Raw genomic sequence first — 18,994 nt, 5'->3', positions numbered from 1 at the left:
TAGTGAAAAAACAATAGAGTTTAAAAACTGTGTAAGGGATGCCAGGTAAAGAAAAAAGCTAAGGTATCTATATTTGGATTTGAGAAGCATGGAAAAGAAAATAACTGTTGCTAGGATAACTTACTCAAATAATGCAGGAAAATATTCAAAATACATTAGATAAAGTTTCATAGGGACAGAAACAAGGCAGTGTCAAGTAAGTACAATCCTCTATTTATACAGCAACCTGCATTGCAATTGCAGCTAAAGCATTCTTGATTTCCTTTTCCAAATCAGTGTGTCTGTGTACGTGCACATGAACGTGTGACTGCACAAATCGCTTAAATGCAGAAGGCAGTGGAGCAGAACAGAGCAGCTGTTTAGAACTGCACAGCAACAAGACATGGCACTTTAGAACAGGAAGCAAAGGAGAATATGGTATCCAACTGAAGCTGCAGAAGGGATTTTATGTCAACAGAATGCAATTACTAAAACTGGAATATTTCCAGAACAATAGAACTAGCATAAGGGAATAATCATTATTGCCTGAAATTGAATATAGTAAAGGAGTTAGTTAGGCTGAGATAACTTGTTAAGAAAAGGGAACAAGATGAGATGGCAGAAGAAATTGGAAAGGGTTGTAAAAGGCATAGTCTCCTAATAATGAGTGATTTCAGTTATAAACTAGGTCATACTGAGTGATGGATATGAATCAAGCAGTTTTACAGATGTTAAAATGATTTGATCTTTTATATTCTAAAGAAAGGTAAGAATTAGGGCCAAACCTTTCTCTGCTTGTTCTGTCAATGAACTATGGGTGCATGAGAGAGAAAAACAGCATCTGGCTTGTAAAACAGATCTGAATCTTGCCGTAGCTATGAGTAATGCATGGATATGTGACAGTAGAGTCAGAGGAAGCATCTCTGCCAAACAACCACAAGCTGTAAAAGTTTGTCATTAGATTTGGAGATTATCCCTGCTCACCTTCTGAATTTCTCTGTGTACATTTCAAAGAAGCAATACACAGAAAAAACAAAAAGGTTGAAGATCTGAAAGTTTTAAAGATTAATAATGACTTGCTGCTTTTCTTTGCAACAAAGAAGCTAAGGCTGACTACTATAAAAACTAGAACAAAACTCGAAATGTACAGTTACTTCCTGTATCTCATAATTTAATTTCAATAGCTTCATTAATGAATAAAGCACAGGCCAAAGTTGTCAGCTGCTTGGAATCTGAAACATCTGTGTTAATTTAATCCAGTTGAGGGCCTAGGCAGAACATTTAGCTGTGTGTTTCATTCCACCTGTGCAGACAGCACTGTAAATGCACCTTTCAATGGAGTGTGTGATTAAAATGGATTGATAATACATGCACAGTGTTACCCTACAATACCAGAGAATAAATTAGATAATATTTGCTAAAGTTGATAAGCTGTGATCTTTCTGAGTCATAAGTCACCCTTTCCTACAATATTTTTATTGTTTTTTGTATGTTTTAATTATTTGAAATCTGAAGTATTCTTTTATGTAAGCCATCAAAAAAAAAAGGAGAGAGAAAAGAAGTCATGAGGAAGGCAACACAGAGGGCTCCATATGAGATATTTGACTTCATCGAACATAAATCAGCTTGAGCTCACACAATGTGGTCATGCTTAACATATCTAAAAGAACTGTTAGAGTTATCTGAAAGGCTTCTCAGAGAAAAAGCTATGGACATATTTTACCTGGATTTTAGCAAAAGCTTTTAATACAATTCTATATATGAATCTAATCCGCCAGCTAATCACTAAATTTATCATGAGGTGAGCTACTTGACTGGATTAAACTCTGGTGTGTGAGTTGATTTGGTTTAGCCTAGAAAGACTGTGTGGGAATTTAGTTAGAGAAACAGGTGATGGCATCTTGGTGATGGCTGTCCCTCACTGTTCTTGCTCCTTGAACTGAGATTTAAAAGAAGGAAGAAGATCAACTATGGGTGAAATATCTATTTTTGCAGTCATATCCATATTCTTTCCTGGAGGAACTAGAGTATTTTCCTGTGAGCAAAATTAATGAAAAAGTCTGGATTTTTGACAAGCCATCTTTTTTATGTTTTCGTAGCAAAACCTACTTGTATTGAAACAGCTGGTACCTGCCTACAGAGTAATGATTTTAGGGGGGATAAAGAACGAAAAAAAGATACTAGAAAGATAAAAATTAAATATGTTTATTATTATTATTATTATTATTATTATTAGTAGTAGTAGTAGTAGTAGTAGTACTCTATTTTATTTTTTGTGTTGCAATATTTCACTTTTCTCAGTGGATCTCTCATATGCACATTTAGTAGTCACAGCTACTGTAAGTGTAGCAGAAAAACATTAATAAAACTAAGCTTACTTCCAAAGTTCTTCCAAGACTCTTGGACCATTTATGGCTTCATTAATCCAGTGGATGTTCAAGGTAGGACACTGAGGTTTTGTAAGCGTATGTGGTCCTTTCAAGCTCACAGAGATTCCATTGTATTATTCCTGCTCTTCCCCCATGTTTTCAAAAACTCCAAAGGTCAACACATTTTCATAGATTCATAATTTCTTTATGTCACTAGGTTTTACCTTTCTTGATGATATTTGGAGATAGAGATGGCAAACCTGTCTGTAAGCTAGATGAATTTCCATGGATTGTTCCATGGAAACATTAGTGGTTTGCTAAACTATTTCCACTCCTATTTCCTCTAGACTTCCTCGCTTTTTGGCTGACCTGGCAATGTTTTCCTACAGCATGGCTCTTATGAAGGCTGACTGCTAATTGATCTCTTCTTTCATATCAGACATGAGACAATTTCAATTTTCTATCTCTATAATTCTCAGAAGTCAATGGTAAAAATCATAACCGTTTGAGCAGGAGTAAGGTTTTTTTCTTCGGGTATTGAACATATATTCCATGTTCCTTTGGGTTCAGATTCTACACAGTTTACCTATCAAAAGTGTATCTCAGCCATAGCTCTATGCTTACTACAAGAGCTATTTCCAGCAATATACAGTAATTATGTCATGTTATGTCTGTTCCTTATTATGATAGATTTCAAAAGTGGTAAATTATCTAAATTATCAGTGCAATTTTTTTTTTGTATTAAGGAATGACATATGGAAATAAAACAGATTAAGAGTTCTACAGACTTGTGCATTTGCACATAAGGTGCTTAAGGATGTATGGTCTCAGGTTTTCAGAATGTGTTTGAAGACAGTAATTAGATTGGAGAAAAAATGGAAATAAATTTGGCTTCCATTTCTGACAGCCAATTCCTCCCCTGATATATTTGTTTTCAGTAATATGGCAGGGATTCTTTTCAGTTTTGGGGTATGTTACCACTGAGAGAATTTTTTTCCTTATAACACTTACATGTGCTTGAGCCCTTTTCACACCAAAGCATGTATTTGCTACTGTTCAGTTGTCTTTATATTGATAGGTCAAGAAAAACCCCCACAGAACATGCAAAATCTGGGGGAAGAACAGTGTGGATTACATCATTGCAACCTGCTGAAGATGGCCCCCAACATTAGGATTAAAGGGATCAGGCACTACATGGGGAGACACTGCCCTCCTGTACAACCTCCTATTATGATCCTTCTTATGCAATGGGGTTTATTCTGAGTTTATGTGTTGGGAGCATAATCCTTGCAGGAGCAACACTTTCTGATAGCAAGACTTGGCAGAAAAATCACCCCTCACCTGTAGAATTATTACAAAAATCCTCAGTGTTATTTATTGCTGTCACCCACACTTCTCTTTCTTCCTGTTTTTCAGCTGGCAAATAGACCTTTCTACAGAACATGAGCCTTGCAATTCTTTTCAGTGTGGAAGCGCAAATGTTTTATTCAGTTCTTATATCTTTGCCCAGAGCACAAAGCAAGTCCTTAATAATTTAGTCTTACAGATGACTCAGAATCATTATATCCTGGTCTTAAACCATAGCTATTCATGGACTGAACTTAGTATTATAGCTTTTAAATTCATGACTTTGGGAGCAGACAGTACTTATAAAAGCACATCGTATATATTTTTTGTACTAAATGTCAAACTATTAAGGTTTATATTTCCTAACTTTTCCAAAGATTAGGGAAAATACAACTTAGTTGCTGTACTTCATAGAGCTGAAAAAGCTTGAGAATAGTTTTTGTGATTTCAGCCTCTCTGCTACCGTCTTCATAATGCTGCAAGAAAATAACTTCAAAGTACTTTTTAACAGACATTCTTGGATACATAGCAATTACTGTTATGCATTTTATGCAACCCTCCTATCGCACTTCAGTGTATGTCCCTGCTATGGGGTTTAGGAGTCAATTTCATAGCTTCATCAGAAAGGATCACTCTTCAACAACTGCTTTGCCAGATAGATTTTTTTAACAGATAATGCATTCTTTTCTAGCATAAATCTCTCACCATAATCCAGTCTGGAGGCACTTGGGAAACACATAAAAATACAGGGCTCAAAATATGCAACTTTTTCTCTTGAATCACGCATCTCTCAATTGAGTGATATATATATATTTCACCTGATCTCAGGTAGTGATTTGTTTAGGCAGAGAAGTCTGAAGAATGTTTTTTTTTTTTCCTTACCCCATGTCCATGCAGATGTTACCCTTATCATATGCCTTCTGAAACATTTTTAGAAATACCCTGAAGTGTTCACTTAATCTCATTGGATTAATAAAAATAAATAATTTTAATTATTAGAAACTTGTCTTTGCAGGTGTTAACAAGCGAATGAGTTCTACAGGTCAATAATATGTCATATTTGAAAGTGGCAAAAATCCTATTAAAGAATATGAAGTCAGTTTGATGGCAAATTCCTGGAGGATTATGGGTGTTGTCTCTGATTTGTTCTTTATCTTGACATGGCTTGTAGATGAACTGTAGCAAGATTACAATCATGATCATTCATCAGAGCTTAAATCTTTGGTGAACAGCAAACTAACTTCATGTATTCACATCCTGCAGAAATCAATCCTGTTTAATCCTTCTATTGCATACTTACAAATCTTAGGATAACCTATGTATTTTAATATCACTGCAAGCTCACAAAATCAAAACAAAATGAATTAAGAAAAGCTGTTTAAAAATTAAACTCCTGTTTAGCTTGTCACCTTGCAAACTAAGGTGGATGTTTATAAGCATGGCAGTAGGAAGTCTAATGTAAATGTAATGAAGTAAAGGAGAAATACAAAGATAGAGGTTACTTTAGCCAAGCCATCTTTCTGTTTGTGTAGGTGTGAAATAACCATGTACAAAGAGATGCAACTAATGTAAGCTCTTAGTAGGTAGGACAGCATTCATAAAGCATCTGATGGAAGACTGAGAGAGTATAGGCAGGACTGATTATAGCTGTGCATGTGACTGACACAACTCAAAAACCTGGGCTTAGAGCAAGCCTGGATGTTTTTTTTCCTTGACATTTGATGGCTGATTTCTGTTTTTTCTGTACACTTCTGCCTACAGTCTGGCAAAAAGAGTACTCAGAATATGACAATGTCTTTTTGACCACCAGAAGTTTGACTTTCTAAAATTTTATATAAATAAATGACAAAAGAAATGATTTTGTTTTGAAATCAAGAAACCATTTATTAGCTGAGTTTTGCACAGGATTTTGATTTGTAGCACAGGCTTAGATTGTGCTTCAGTGGACACCAAAATTAATTAGAATTTTTGTTTGAAAATAAGAAAACTAACAAACCAATAAGCCTACCTTCCTGATCAGGTCAGGCTGAGAGGCAAAGGAAAACTGAATTGGAATTATCCAATCTCTCCTTCTCCTTCTCCTTCTCCTTCTCCTTCTCCTTCTCCTTCTCCTTCTCCTTCTCCTTCTCCTTCTCCTTCTCCTTCTCCTTCTCCTTCTCCTTCTCCTTCTCCTTCTCCTTCTCCTTCTCCTTCTCCTTCTCCTTCTCCTCCTTCAATGAGGAAGTCAAAGAAATGTCACAGGGTATGGCCTGCCCTCAGCAGTGATTCTAAAGATTCTAAGAACAAAACAAGTAAATATCCACTTCTTAAGCTAGCCAGGTTCTGCAGGTCTAAGATGTGAGGGCTGTGATTCAGGGTACATAATTCAAACTGTTCCATGGGTTAAGTAATGCACATATATTGAAGTGATGCAATAGATAACCCAGCAATATGCATATACTGCTTTGCTAAGAGCATGGATTGGCCACTAAATAAAATTGCTTGTGAATTGTCTGTAGGTGGTATGGTCCAGGGTTAATCTTATCTGACACCAGGCAAGTTCAGTTCTAGGATCCTTATAGGGTTATCACAACATGATAATAAGAGATGTTAAATGCCGCCTTATGCTGTTCATATTTATTCAAGCATGAAAGTGTACAGTATAGTAACCAAAAATTACTCAAATAAATATGTCATGTCCCCCAGAGACATTTTTTAGTTAAAAGTTGTCCTGATAGCAGCACTTTTCCATATTTCTATTTTTATATTAAATCTTTGCTTACTGATCTCAAAAAAGATCATAAATTCAGTTCCATTTTATTATCTGTTGCACAGTAATGAAGCACAGCTGCATGCAACCTTGCTAGTATTTACAACTTGTGCAGCAGTAAATGTGCCTTTTTTTTTTTTCTTTATGAAAGACAAATTTAAGCTTGTAACATACTGTCTGAGGGTCTACTACATTTTTCTTACCATTACTGTTATGTCCTTGGACTGTTCTACCAAGCCTTGCCCATTTTTCCTGTGTGCTGCTCAAGAGCAGAATAGCAGAGGTCAGGTCTCCTAAAGATCTGGGCCTTTTCCAAACTAAACAATTGTCTTAGTCTATGTTTATAAAGCAAAATTCAAAATACCTGGTGTGTACAGTGTGTCTTCCCCAAGTCAAGAAGCTAGACTGTAGTATTCCTTTCCTGTGTACAGAAACATAAACATCTTCTGAGAAAACCATTTTAAATGAGAATAAGGTATATGTGTGTCTCTTAAAATGTAATAAATCAAAACTTGTCTTGAGGTGATATCTGAAGAAGTCTGAATGACAGAAAGTATGATATTCTTCCTGTGGCCTTTTCAGAAGAAAGAGTCAGACCAAGAACTTAAATTAATATCTTTAAACTAGTATGTCTGTGTTTAATAATGTTTACTTTGTAGTTTTTTATAGTAATCTTTTAGAAGATAGGTTTTATTTTGAAGGAAAAGTGAAATATGCTTACAAGATTAGAACAAAATTAACATATTTTGTGGTTATCCCTGGCAAGCTGATATCAAACATTGACTTGAATCAAATTAGCACGGGCTTGGTGGCAAATTAGACAACAATCTTACGACTCCAGATTCAGGTGACAAAATTCAGCACTGTACACGATTTCATCTGTACATCCTAATTATTCAGGACACTGATTATTTTCTGTGAATTTTTTATCTCCTTTTGACATTGGAAGTACAATTTAGCTGCCTAATCAAAGTTGTATACATATATATATACACATACATATATATACACATACATACATATATATACACATACACACATATATATACACATACATACATATATATATATACACACACATATACATATACATATACATATACATATACATATACATATACATATACATATACATATACATATACATATACATATACATATATATGTATGACATACATATATATAGTATCCTCATCCAGGATTCAATCCTAATTCATCATAGCAATGATAACATTATGTGTGACTAAGAAGAAGAGGTTAGACCTGGAATACTTTATTTTTGTTCTGCCAAGTCTTTCTTTCTGCAGATGAAATAACAAAGGAAATGATGCAAAGAGCTGGGCTGATTCATCTGCCCTTAGTTCTGCTGGAGGTACGGTCAGAGTTGTTCTCTTTTGTGAATTTTACATCTTCTTTGGAAGATGTAAAAACTGGCTGAATCTCCCAAAGTCACACTTTTTCCTCCTAACTCTCACTGTTTTGCTTTACAGATGGACTTTGTTGTTTTTCTTTTTTCCAGAGTGAAGAGCTGCTGACATTCATCATTCCATTTGTATTGTTTAACTTCTCTCTTCCTTTTTTTTTTTTTATAAACAAATAATCAGGCACTAATGTAGAAAAAAAGGGTGTTTCAATTTGCTACTATGTGCCTTGCTTCTCATTTTCTAACAATCCTTGTTTTCTCATTTTCTTGAATATGTGTTATAACCAAAATTTCATATATCTTTCAAACATCTTTAATATTCTTTCATACATACATTCAGCTTACATGCAGTAAAAGAAAAAAATCTCATTGCCAACTGAGATATGCATGTGCATGCTTGTATATATATGTACATGTGTAGTTACATCTTTTCAGAATTGTTTAGTAGTTTACAGTTATTATTGTATATTAATTTAAACTTACCCGCTTATTCTTACTTTCACATAACTTACTGTAAGGATGATTGGAAATGCACCAGGATAAAATCAGAGGGACCTGAATGAGAAGGAGTGTCAAGGAGTGTATAAATTCAGAAACACATCTAGTCTTTACCTGGGGAAAAAAAAAAATATGTGATCTCCCTCAACTATTTATTTTTAAACCATTTTTGCTCTAGCCAATAAAATTTTCAGTTATCTAAGCATTAAGTATCTGAACACTTAGATTTTATTAAACATGAAACAAACCTGAGATTAATTGAATTCTGACAAACCTTAGGAAATTACAGCTGTTGCTTATAAAAAGAATAATCCAAATAAACAAATGTTTCTTTTTAGACGGTTTCCAAACTTTAAATCACTTCTTTCTCTTTCTGTCTCTTTTTCTTCCTTTTCTCCCACTTTCATTCTTGTCTTCCTCCTTCCTCATTCCCTCTTTCCTTTCTTCATCCCTGTTTTTCTTTTTTCTTTTATTTTTCTTTCTTTCTTTTCTTTCTTTTCTTTCTTTTCTTTATTCTTGGAATGTATTTTATCGTCTGTCAGTTTTGCCCTATGATATGTCCTCTTAAATTGGATCTGTAAGCCCTTCATAAAGTTTAATAAATCTTCAGCATTTCACCCTAAGGAAATTATATTAAAAACCTTCAAATGTGAAGTTGGGCCTGCAGACGCACAGCACTGGGAATTATATCACCATAATCAGCTTGTAATGAAAGCCTCTGTCGCTGTTCTCTCCCAATCATAATCTGCCTGTCTTTATGAAAAAAGGGGGGTTTGTCTGGGTTCATCTGCAAGCTTTAATTGGAAGATGTCTTCATTTCATTCCAGCCTACTGGGATAATAACTCAGCCCCATGTTTAAACACAGGCCCTTGCCGCTGATATTTTTTCATTTAGTAAAGCATGTCTCTTTAAATGATTTAGCAAATCACCATGAATGCCAAGGCGGGATGATTGGCAGCTCATTGCTGGTGCACCATTTGCATGACATTTGTTCTTCAGCCCGGAAAGCTGCAGCAGGTAAACAAGCAGGCCCTGTACCGACTCCCTGTGAGTCCTTCCCTGTTTATTTTCTCATAATCAAATGACATTTATGGAGAGGCAAATGCAGCTGCACATATATGGAGAAAAAATGCAATCAGGCCAAACATGATGACTTCATTCAGGTGATATTTTGATTAGAGAAAGGACAGCTTTATGGCATAGAGTTTCTTGCAAGTGAAGTCAGTCAAATTCCATTTTACAAACTCTATTTTTAATATAAATACTAGGTTCAAATAATTCAAAGCATCCAATAACACTGTCAGCGTTACAATGCAATATATAGACGTGCAAATTTCTTAAAATTCCTACTTTTAAGAATTCTTTAATTTCCTAAAGTTTTGTTCTGCTCTCTTCTGAGTAGTATTTTTTGTAAGGGTCATATCCGTCTTTCTGTATATAAAACTGTTCTGTTGTGTCACTGGAGCTTTTTCCTTAAAGAGATTTCAGAGAGGAAGCTTTTTCTGAAGTTAAATGTTTAAAACCTATTTCCTAGCATATTATAGTGTCAAGAAACTTGGAAGAAAGCAAATTGAAATATATAATATATAATATATATTGCATCATATGGTACCCATACCACAACTGATAGTATTAGTATTCTTCTAATACATACGTTTCACTTCAATTTCAAAGGTCATTTGAGAACAGAAATAAAAAATGGCAATTACTGAGCAAGGAAGGAGTGTGTCCTGTGAGGGGTTTGCAGCTACCTTGAGTGGCTACACTCTGTTTTTCAATTCTTCTTAAGGAAGTACTTTCTCATCCTTTTGCTGAAGGAGACAGCCTTTTTTCATGTTGGTGGAAGATTTTCCATAAGAGAAACCATGAAATTTAAGAGTTTTCAGTAGCTGTGTAAAACAAGAAAGCAGAATCATATATTCCCCACACAACTCAACCCAGGAAAGCTGAGTGCAAAGGGCAGGATTTCTGCCCACCTGTCATACCGGTCCTTTTTGAAACAATACTCAAATAGTAGAAGGTAGGTAGGTGCACACGGAGGGAAGGGCTACTAGTCTGTATTTAATAGGGTGTTTATTGTTAGAAAAATCTGCTGACAAGGGTCCCACAAAAAGGGGTCCTAGAAAGAGGGGCATCAGCATGTTGTGAAAATTTGGCCAAAGAGTAAGAGAAAAAGCTGCTTTGGCAGAGAAAAGAGCAAGTAAGTTCTGTGGAGTTGTCATAACCATATCTTTTCACAGTCGAAATTCTATTCTTATATTTTCAAGCTGACTCTTTGTCCAGTTTTTTGGAAAGATGCACACTTCTGGCTGTGACACAACACAGATGTATTGTTATTTCAAAATGCAGCACTTTGTCTCCCTGAAGAGACCGATTTTTATTGCATCAGTCTTCAAGAAGGCACTAAGTAATTTGTTGACAGCATTCAAAATCAGACTTACTAATTGGGCTGATAGGGTTTCTTATTACTGTAAGAGTGTGCTTGGGGTCCTCACACGGAGCAGGGGACAACTGCTTAGGTAGTTGCTGTATTTTTGAGTATCTCAGCTTTATTTCAGAGCAACTGAGTTTGGTGTGAGAAAACACAATATACAGAGTGCAGCCTGAACTCGAAAGGAATCACTAATGTGGCTCAAAAAATTGCTGGACCGGGTAACTGGCAGAAAGGTGAAATAACAATTGTGCAGAGGTAATTGGGCCTGCAATTGGAGCTGAGCTGAGTGAGAGGAACAGGAAATATTGCCTTTCAACTTGGTAGCTCGAAAACTATGAAGGAAAGAGTGAAGGGACATAGAGAGAGGCAGATGTGACAATAAAACTGATGGATCAGGGAGTCATTTGGAGAGTCTGGGTCTGTTGTACCCAGTGCTGAGAAGGTAATTCGGTTTCAGGGTTTTGGAGGAATAAAGGTGATGAGACTCCCTGCTGTGGAGGAGGGAGATGTGGCTTGGGAGACCAAACGTCATGCATCTCCGGTTGTTGCTAAAGGGAGATTACAAAATCAGAGAGCAGGGAAGGTAAGAGAAATTAGTTTAGAATTGCTAGTACTTGCTAGCTATAGTAATTTGAATTCAGTGGAGGCATGCTAATGAGTGGGATTCTCAGGAAGCCAGGAAAACAAGGAACTTCTTGCCTGCTTTTATGCATTTATGCATTGAGGTAGGTTGACATGTTTACAAACATATTCGATAATGTGCACTTTTGAAAATCTCAATATAGGAGTTGCAGCATCATGATTTTTTTTTAAATCATTCCTATTTATTAATCTTTTAAAAACATAACAAATAATGTATATTCTTCCTCTTTTTATCATTCTGATTTTGAATTTTAGGCAGAAAAATCCCCCCATGTCTCATGTACCTATTATCAAATTAAGGTAGAGGTTGTCTAATTTACATCTCCTAGTTGCTTTACTAGAAACTTGATGGTGTGCATAATTTTAATTGCTAATACTTTCTTCCTTTTTTATTCATCATTCTAAGCAGAATTATGTGAATAGTTGTGAAAGGAGATTCATCTAAAATAAGGATAAGAGCTTACAAATTACTACTGCTTAAGGATATCTTCAGGCAGTGGAAATCTGAAGGCACTTTGCAACATTAGTAAGTTAAAAGATAAAAATTCCACCCCCACGTCTCTTTATACCACTTCACCCCACACAGGTGTCACAAAAAATAATTTCTGGAAAAATCTCTTTATACAAGAAATCTGTCCAGCAGCTTCTAATGTGACCCTTTATGATTTTGGTACAGGGGTCAGAAGGATGCTGGAGAAACTGTTCAAGTTAGCTTTTTTTTCTATTAGCCTTGACTGTGATGAGCAGAAAAATCTTACAGGCAGCTGAACAAGCATCAACTTGGTATTTGACAAGACTGACAAGATGGTCTCCATGGACCTGTTTTACTCACTATGTGAATTCACTTTGCCTTCTCAGGTTGAAGTCAAAGAGCATCAAAAGATTATTATTATCATTGCTTCCTAGGAGAACGAATGCTTTATTCTCACAGATATTTGGAGAATGGCAGCTGCTTGTAACTATTCATCCATTCACACACATGCACAGGGTCGGCTATTTGCTATTTATTACATATAGCAACTACATCTCTTGGCCAGGAAAGAGAAAAATACTTTTAGCTGTAGGGATATGCCTAGTGGTACTAATGTACATACTAAACAGCATGCAAGCACCCCACAGTTTCAGTTCTGTTTATTCTGACTACACAGCAAAAAGAAATAAAAAAATTGCTCACTTGCTAAAAGATTGGGGGCTACATGTATGCTGCATAGTGATTGCTGGAAAAGAAATGGCCATGTCCTATAGGAGGAATGCACACCTTGAGCCACTGCCAAGAAGAAGTGTCTATAATGTTGTGTAGGATTGTCCTTGTACAGTTTTGGATTGAATTCATCTTTCCCCAGATATGAGGGATAAATGGATTAGCAAGTGTTTTCAGTTCTGCTTAGATAGTCACAGTTATGACCAGACTTGGGCAAAACTTTTCCAGAGCTTGAGGCAGGGGGAAGGGGAGGATGAAAAGAAGGTTAGAGGAAAGGGTTAAAGGTAGAATAAAAAGGAAAGGGGAGAGGGAAAGGGAAAAGGAGGAAGGGGGACAGAAGAAAGAATGACAGAAAGCAGGAAGAAAAAGAAAGTGGAAATAGGAATGAAAATGGTAAAGGGTAAGAAAAGGGGAAGGAAAAGGGAAAAGCAAAATAATAGATGCATCCTCAAAGACCACTGTTTCCCCCTTGTGTCAAATGAGAACAGGATTGTAGTCTGCCAGTTTTATGGGGAACAGCACAAACATACACTTCTTTAATCTTTGTGAACTCTTAAGTACAGAAACTTTAAAAAACAACACTGCAAAATTAATTTTAAAGAAGGTTCTTTAAAGACACTGAGCTATGCATAAAGAAAAAACTTCTAAAAATGTTAATATATTATTTAAAAATCTTTTTAATCAAGGTTACTCATTTTTTGCATCTGGACTTATTTTCATTAAAAGGATCCATCTTTCCCCAAAATCTATGTATTTAAATAATTTTCAGTGTCTCTGTTTTTGGTAAAAACTGTCTGTATTTAATAGGGTTTTTATTGTTATAGTGTCATTAGGATTTAGTACAAGCTGATTTGTATATATTTTCAATGGGTATAGAAAGAAGTGGACAAGCACTCACAACTGTCTCATAAGCAACTGAGACAACACAAGCATATCTGCACTGCTAGACATTATTGCAAAAGTTATTAAAATGGGATTTAACAATCAGAAATCTCTAACTATAGAAAATCACAGTAATGCATTTTCTCCTCTCTAGTTTTTTCACAATAATTTCATTCTCAACATAAAGTTTTGTATTCTACAAGTCATCTTGACTTCTAAATATTTTTATATTTAAAAACCAAAGTTATTCAATGTTCACAATTTTTCAAAGCAGTGGATGACCATATGCAAAAAAGAAAGGGATGGTAATCAAAAATTTTAGAAGTCATGACTTCTTTTGGAGAGACATCTGAAAATAAAGAGGTTTGATAATATTATCACATAAAAAAATACCCCAGGGTCCAGTTCCAGGTGAAATTCTTTGACTCTTTAAGTAGGCTAAAAATCATATTGAAAGAAAAAGTATTCATAATCTGCCAACAACTCATATTCTTTTGCTAGAGATACTAGATGTATTTCAGGCATTTCACAGAGTACAAGGGCATATATCCCTTTTAGAATAATTTGAACACAAGACAGAGCACCGAGGAGATTGGCAGTGACACTGTCTAGTCTGATCTGTTCATAGCAAAGCTGCTCAGTGATGAAATATTTTTTTTAATTGAAAAAAAATTATCAGACAAAAGTTTCATAATTTTTCATGCATTTTTAACCAAACTCTGTCAGAAACATAAAAAATAGACTTTGGCAGGATAATACTTGAAAAGCATATCACAGCATGTCTAGTAATGACATTACCTAAAACATGAAAAATTCTGGTCCCAGTCCCCACATCTGAGACAGGTACTTTAAGACATTTCTTCTGAGACATGTTTCTCTCAGTTTCTTATAATCAAACTAAAAAACTAAAGATTGAAAGAAGAAGGCACTAGTCCACTAGCAGATTTTACCTCCATGCCCCTTCCTGTCCACTCTGATTTTGATTGTGTCATTAATTTACACAGATCCAAATGGTTTTAACAAAGAAGACCAAGGCCTCTCTTTTGCCTTTTGTGCCTTACCCATAGCACAAGAGATTCGTGTCCACATCATGCACTGTGTTTGGGTAGCTGATACTGCAGACTTCTGGTTGTCAGCGGCAAAGCAGAGCCTGGGATCCAAGCCCCAGCAGTGAGCCCTCTGTTGATAGGTGGGCTCACTTGCTCACTCTCTCTCGTACCCTGAAGAGTAAGAGTTTCATTAACTAATGAGCAACAAAATGTTTGACACCTCTTCACTGCAGCAGCTTAGAATATGTCAGAATATGTCAGAATCTTTCTCTTCTGTGATATGTGTTTGACCCTCTCTTGTTACATAGAGGGTATGTGAAATGCAGTACATAACCTTTGATCAGTCATTTATTTTCTTTTTAACTACATCTTGAGCCACGGTTGGCCCATACTTTCTATTTTATTAATTCAGGATGAATATTAAGAAAGCAATATACACTTGACTACAAGGTCACTTGCTTTTAATGTTCCTGTTTGAAATCATTAGGTAGATGTTATATTCTATATATATGGAGGAGCAAAATCAAGTAAAGAAGCCTGGGTTTTGTTACCTCCTGACCAAGAAAACTCTGTGAGAATCACATTAAATTCTCCCTGTCTCTCTTTGCATTGTTGTAACAAAGTTCAGAAATGGAAGACAAAAGAGAAACAGGGAAACTGTTTATTGCCAGAACTGTAATAAATAAGAATTAATTCAAAATATGAGCAATAAAGAAACAAAATCACTAACAAACCTGTTGGGACCTTTAAACTCTTGAGTAAAAAGGTGTAAAGACAGAAAGTGCCAAAATAAAAATCTTCAAGAGGCTAGAGGGCATCTTGTGGAAAACAAGGTGGCTACATGATATATGTAACACTAGACAATTATCTATTAAATATAATAATTGTTCACAACAACTCTCAGACAAATAGAAGACAAGAGGTTTGTTCCACACAGAATTAGATCAATGGCAAAGCATCAAACAACCCTGAAAGAAAGAGCACTCTTTTCTTTGTGTCTATCTGAAGGATGTTTACCATATTTCAACACTGTCAAAAGCTCATTTTGTTGTTCAGTTTTGGAATGTTCAGGCCCACCAAAAGAGCTGAGACATGTGAGGACTGCATAGGCAGAATTCACCAACACGACAATTATATGGGCAAATATATTTGAGATTTTGGGAGACAAAACTTACTCCTTTCTTTAAAGTATGGACTGCTGGGACTGCTAATACAGCAGTAACAAATTGAAAAAACAATGGTCATGACCATACTAGTAACTTTTTAATATGATTTTGCATTAATTCTTATTGTAACTCTAAACTGTTTGCTAGTTTGGGGAACAAACTTTTAACTCTTCTGTTCATTTCCTAGAAGCATCAAGCCTATATATTGTAGAGTTTTAATTATAAAACAGAACTCATTCAAAAAGTGTTCTGTTCACATTGTGAATGAATTGAAGGTTAGGGCACAGTTAAGGGAGGTGGTAGCAAAAATCTGGGCAGGAGTATGTCAGGAGAAAGCATGGGTAAGAGGTAGAGGATGCTGGACTAAGAGGTAGGGAGGGGGATAAAGGATAGGAAGAAAAATTCAGAGAAATATGGATATGGCAGGTGTAGCACCTCATCATGGCTATGTACTGTTATCTGGGAAGTTCATTGCTGTAAATACCTGTACATTTGCAGTTTCAATAATAATAAATTGCTCTGTGGTGATTCCATTTTCTCAGGAGTAGCCATAGTATGAAGCAGCTGGTCAGCAGTGGCAGCTTTTGTCCAAAAATAAGCAATTAGTACTGATGAAGATGACCACTGGTCAGAAGTTGCAAACAGCTCCTACATCCCCATAGCTGATGGATAATGACAGCTTGATCCAAGTAGTAATTAATCACTGCCTTGAGCTAGGCAACACTGATTCCACCAATAGAAATTTGCTCCTAAGAATCAAATACTTCTCCCTGGAGTTTCCTATAATTCTATGTTTTCCACATATGTGCTCCTTCCTGAGCCCCCACCAAATGCCTTGCTAACATGCTGATCCCATTGACTTGCCCAGGCTTTCTGGCTGTCTGGCAGAGCCATTTAAGCTAACCTGTGCTGCTCCACTGTAAAATGGACTGGAGGCACTCATGCAGATAGTTACTAGGTAACAGCTGTGAGGATGCAAAGGATCAGCTTCCCAAATTGTTTTCATATGCAAGTCTTCTGGGTAAAAGGTTTGGGCCATTCCCAGGAAAGCTGATTTAAGTCTTGAGGTCTGAGTGCTGGGCTGATTTACTTCATTGGTGACTGTAATTACCCTGTGCTCAAATTCCCAGTTATCATTTTTGTTTCAAGAGCATTTGCTGTGTGGATGCTTAGAGTAGTAAGCCTTAAATTTCAGCTCACTGACATATTGTCGCCGTACAAAAATGACTGTGCATTTGTCCTGAAATTTCCCCTGCTCAGACCAACAATGCCATTTAGTTTCAGCACTTTAATTCAACACTTACAACAGCCCTTCCTAACTGCACTTCAGAGACAAAGTCACTTGCACATACCTTAACTACAAGTCCACACAACAAATCTCTTTCCTTGCAATATTTTTATCCTTATTGTCTTAATGACACAGACCACTGGTTCATACAGCTTTATGTATTCCAATTCAGTGTCATGCTAATTTATTTTAATGGAAAGAAGACATAAATTCTGTTAAATAAAAACTTCATTCTGTAAGCTTACACTTTTCACTCTAACATTCAACTATGCCTAAAGGAAGGAAATGTTTCATTTATTTTATAGGAAAATGACATTAAGCAGCAGAATTTATCCTGTAGGACAGGAAGAATTTTAAAGTAACGTCCCTAGCGTGTTTCTACAATGAAAATATGAGTGGCTGCTTTCAGCCAGAATTTTGATATTGCTTTCCATTGATAAGAATATAAACAAAAGAGAAACAACTGAATATAAACCAAAGAGAAACAATTGAAAAACTATGGAATAGACATCTCTCATACTGTTGGTTCCAATCATTATCAGATTATATATAATGGAATACTGATTAATCAATTTCTTTGTTAATGCAGGATGAATTGAAATTATTCAGAATTTGCTAGGTATGCCTTCGTCCTTTTTGAGAGAGAAAAAAAAAGAGGTGACTCAGAGGAGACCTTATCATTCTCTACAACTTCCTGAAAGGTGGTTGTAATCAGGTGAGGTTTGGTCTCTTTCTCCAGGCAGCAATTGACAGAACCAGAGGATAGTCTTAAACTGTGCCAAGGGAAATTTATGTGGGATATTAAGAAAAAGTTTTTTACTGAAAGAATGATCAAGTATTAGAATGATCTGCCCAGGGAGGTGGTGGAGTCACCGTCCCTGGATGTGTTTAAAAAATATATTGGATGTGGCACTTGGTGCCATGGTTTTTCTGAGGTGCTAGGACATGGGTTGGACTTGATGATCTTCAAGGTATGTCAAACTATGAGAAATTCAAAGTAATTCAATCTCCATGCAGTTTTTGTTATTTTTGTTGTTCTTGCCATAGTGTTGACCAGGTGTCTTTTCCAGTATGTTACGCTACATCCTTTTCACATCAGGTTTCTTTCAATGCTGAAAGGAAGTTACTCTGATTTTCAATGTACCAAATATCTATGGAAGAAAGGGAAATGAAACTTCTGCTTTTCTCTTTGTCTGCCCATGTGACACTTCACCTCTTTTGATTATGCCCCAGAGAATTGGTGAAGCCTTGCTTGTTCCTGTAGGAGCAATTACAAAGTGGTTGGATTATCCTAGGTATCAAAGGTTCAGGATAGAAACAGAAACCTACTCCTCATTTCACTGGCATGATATGGTATCATACAACCATACAATCTCAGAATGATTTGGGTTGGAAGGGAACTTAAAGATTCTCTATTTCTAAGCCCCCTGCCATGGGCAGGGATACCTTTCACTAAACCAGGTTGATTAGAGCCCCTCCAGCCTGGCCTTGAACCAGGGATAGGATATCCACAGATATTCTGGTACCTTCTCACCATCACAGGAAAATATTTCTTTCCGATATGCAATCTAAACCTGCTGTCTTTCAGTCTGAAGCCATGCCTCCTCGTCCTTTCACTACATGCTCCTATAAAGAGTGTCTCTCCAGAAAGAGACTCCAAGAGTCTCTTTCTTTAGGCTCCCTTCTGGTAGTGGAAGGCTGAGATTAGGTCACACCAAAGCCTTGTCTTTTTCAGGCTGAACAGTCACAATTCTCTCAGCCTTTCCTTACAGGAGAATTCTTCATTCCTCTAATTAACTTGTGGACCTCCTTTGGATATGCTCCATCAGGTCCATGTCCTTCCTGTGCTGGGACCCCAGAGCTGGATGCAGGGTTCCAGGTGGGCTCTCAGCAGAGCAGAGCAGAGGGGCAGAATCCCCTCCCTGGCTCTGCTGGCCACACTGCTTTGGATGCAGCCCAGGACACG

This window comes from Agelaius phoeniceus, chromosome Z (assembly GCF_051311805.1).
Source record: "Agelaius phoeniceus isolate bAgePho1 chromosome Z, bAgePho1.hap1, whole genome shotgun sequence".
NCBI classification, from domain to species: Eukaryota; Metazoa; Chordata; class Aves; order Passeriformes; family Icteridae; genus Agelaius; species Agelaius phoeniceus.
The sequence above is the reverse complement of the archived record's forward strand: the minus strand, read 5'-3'. Positions refer to the sequence as shown.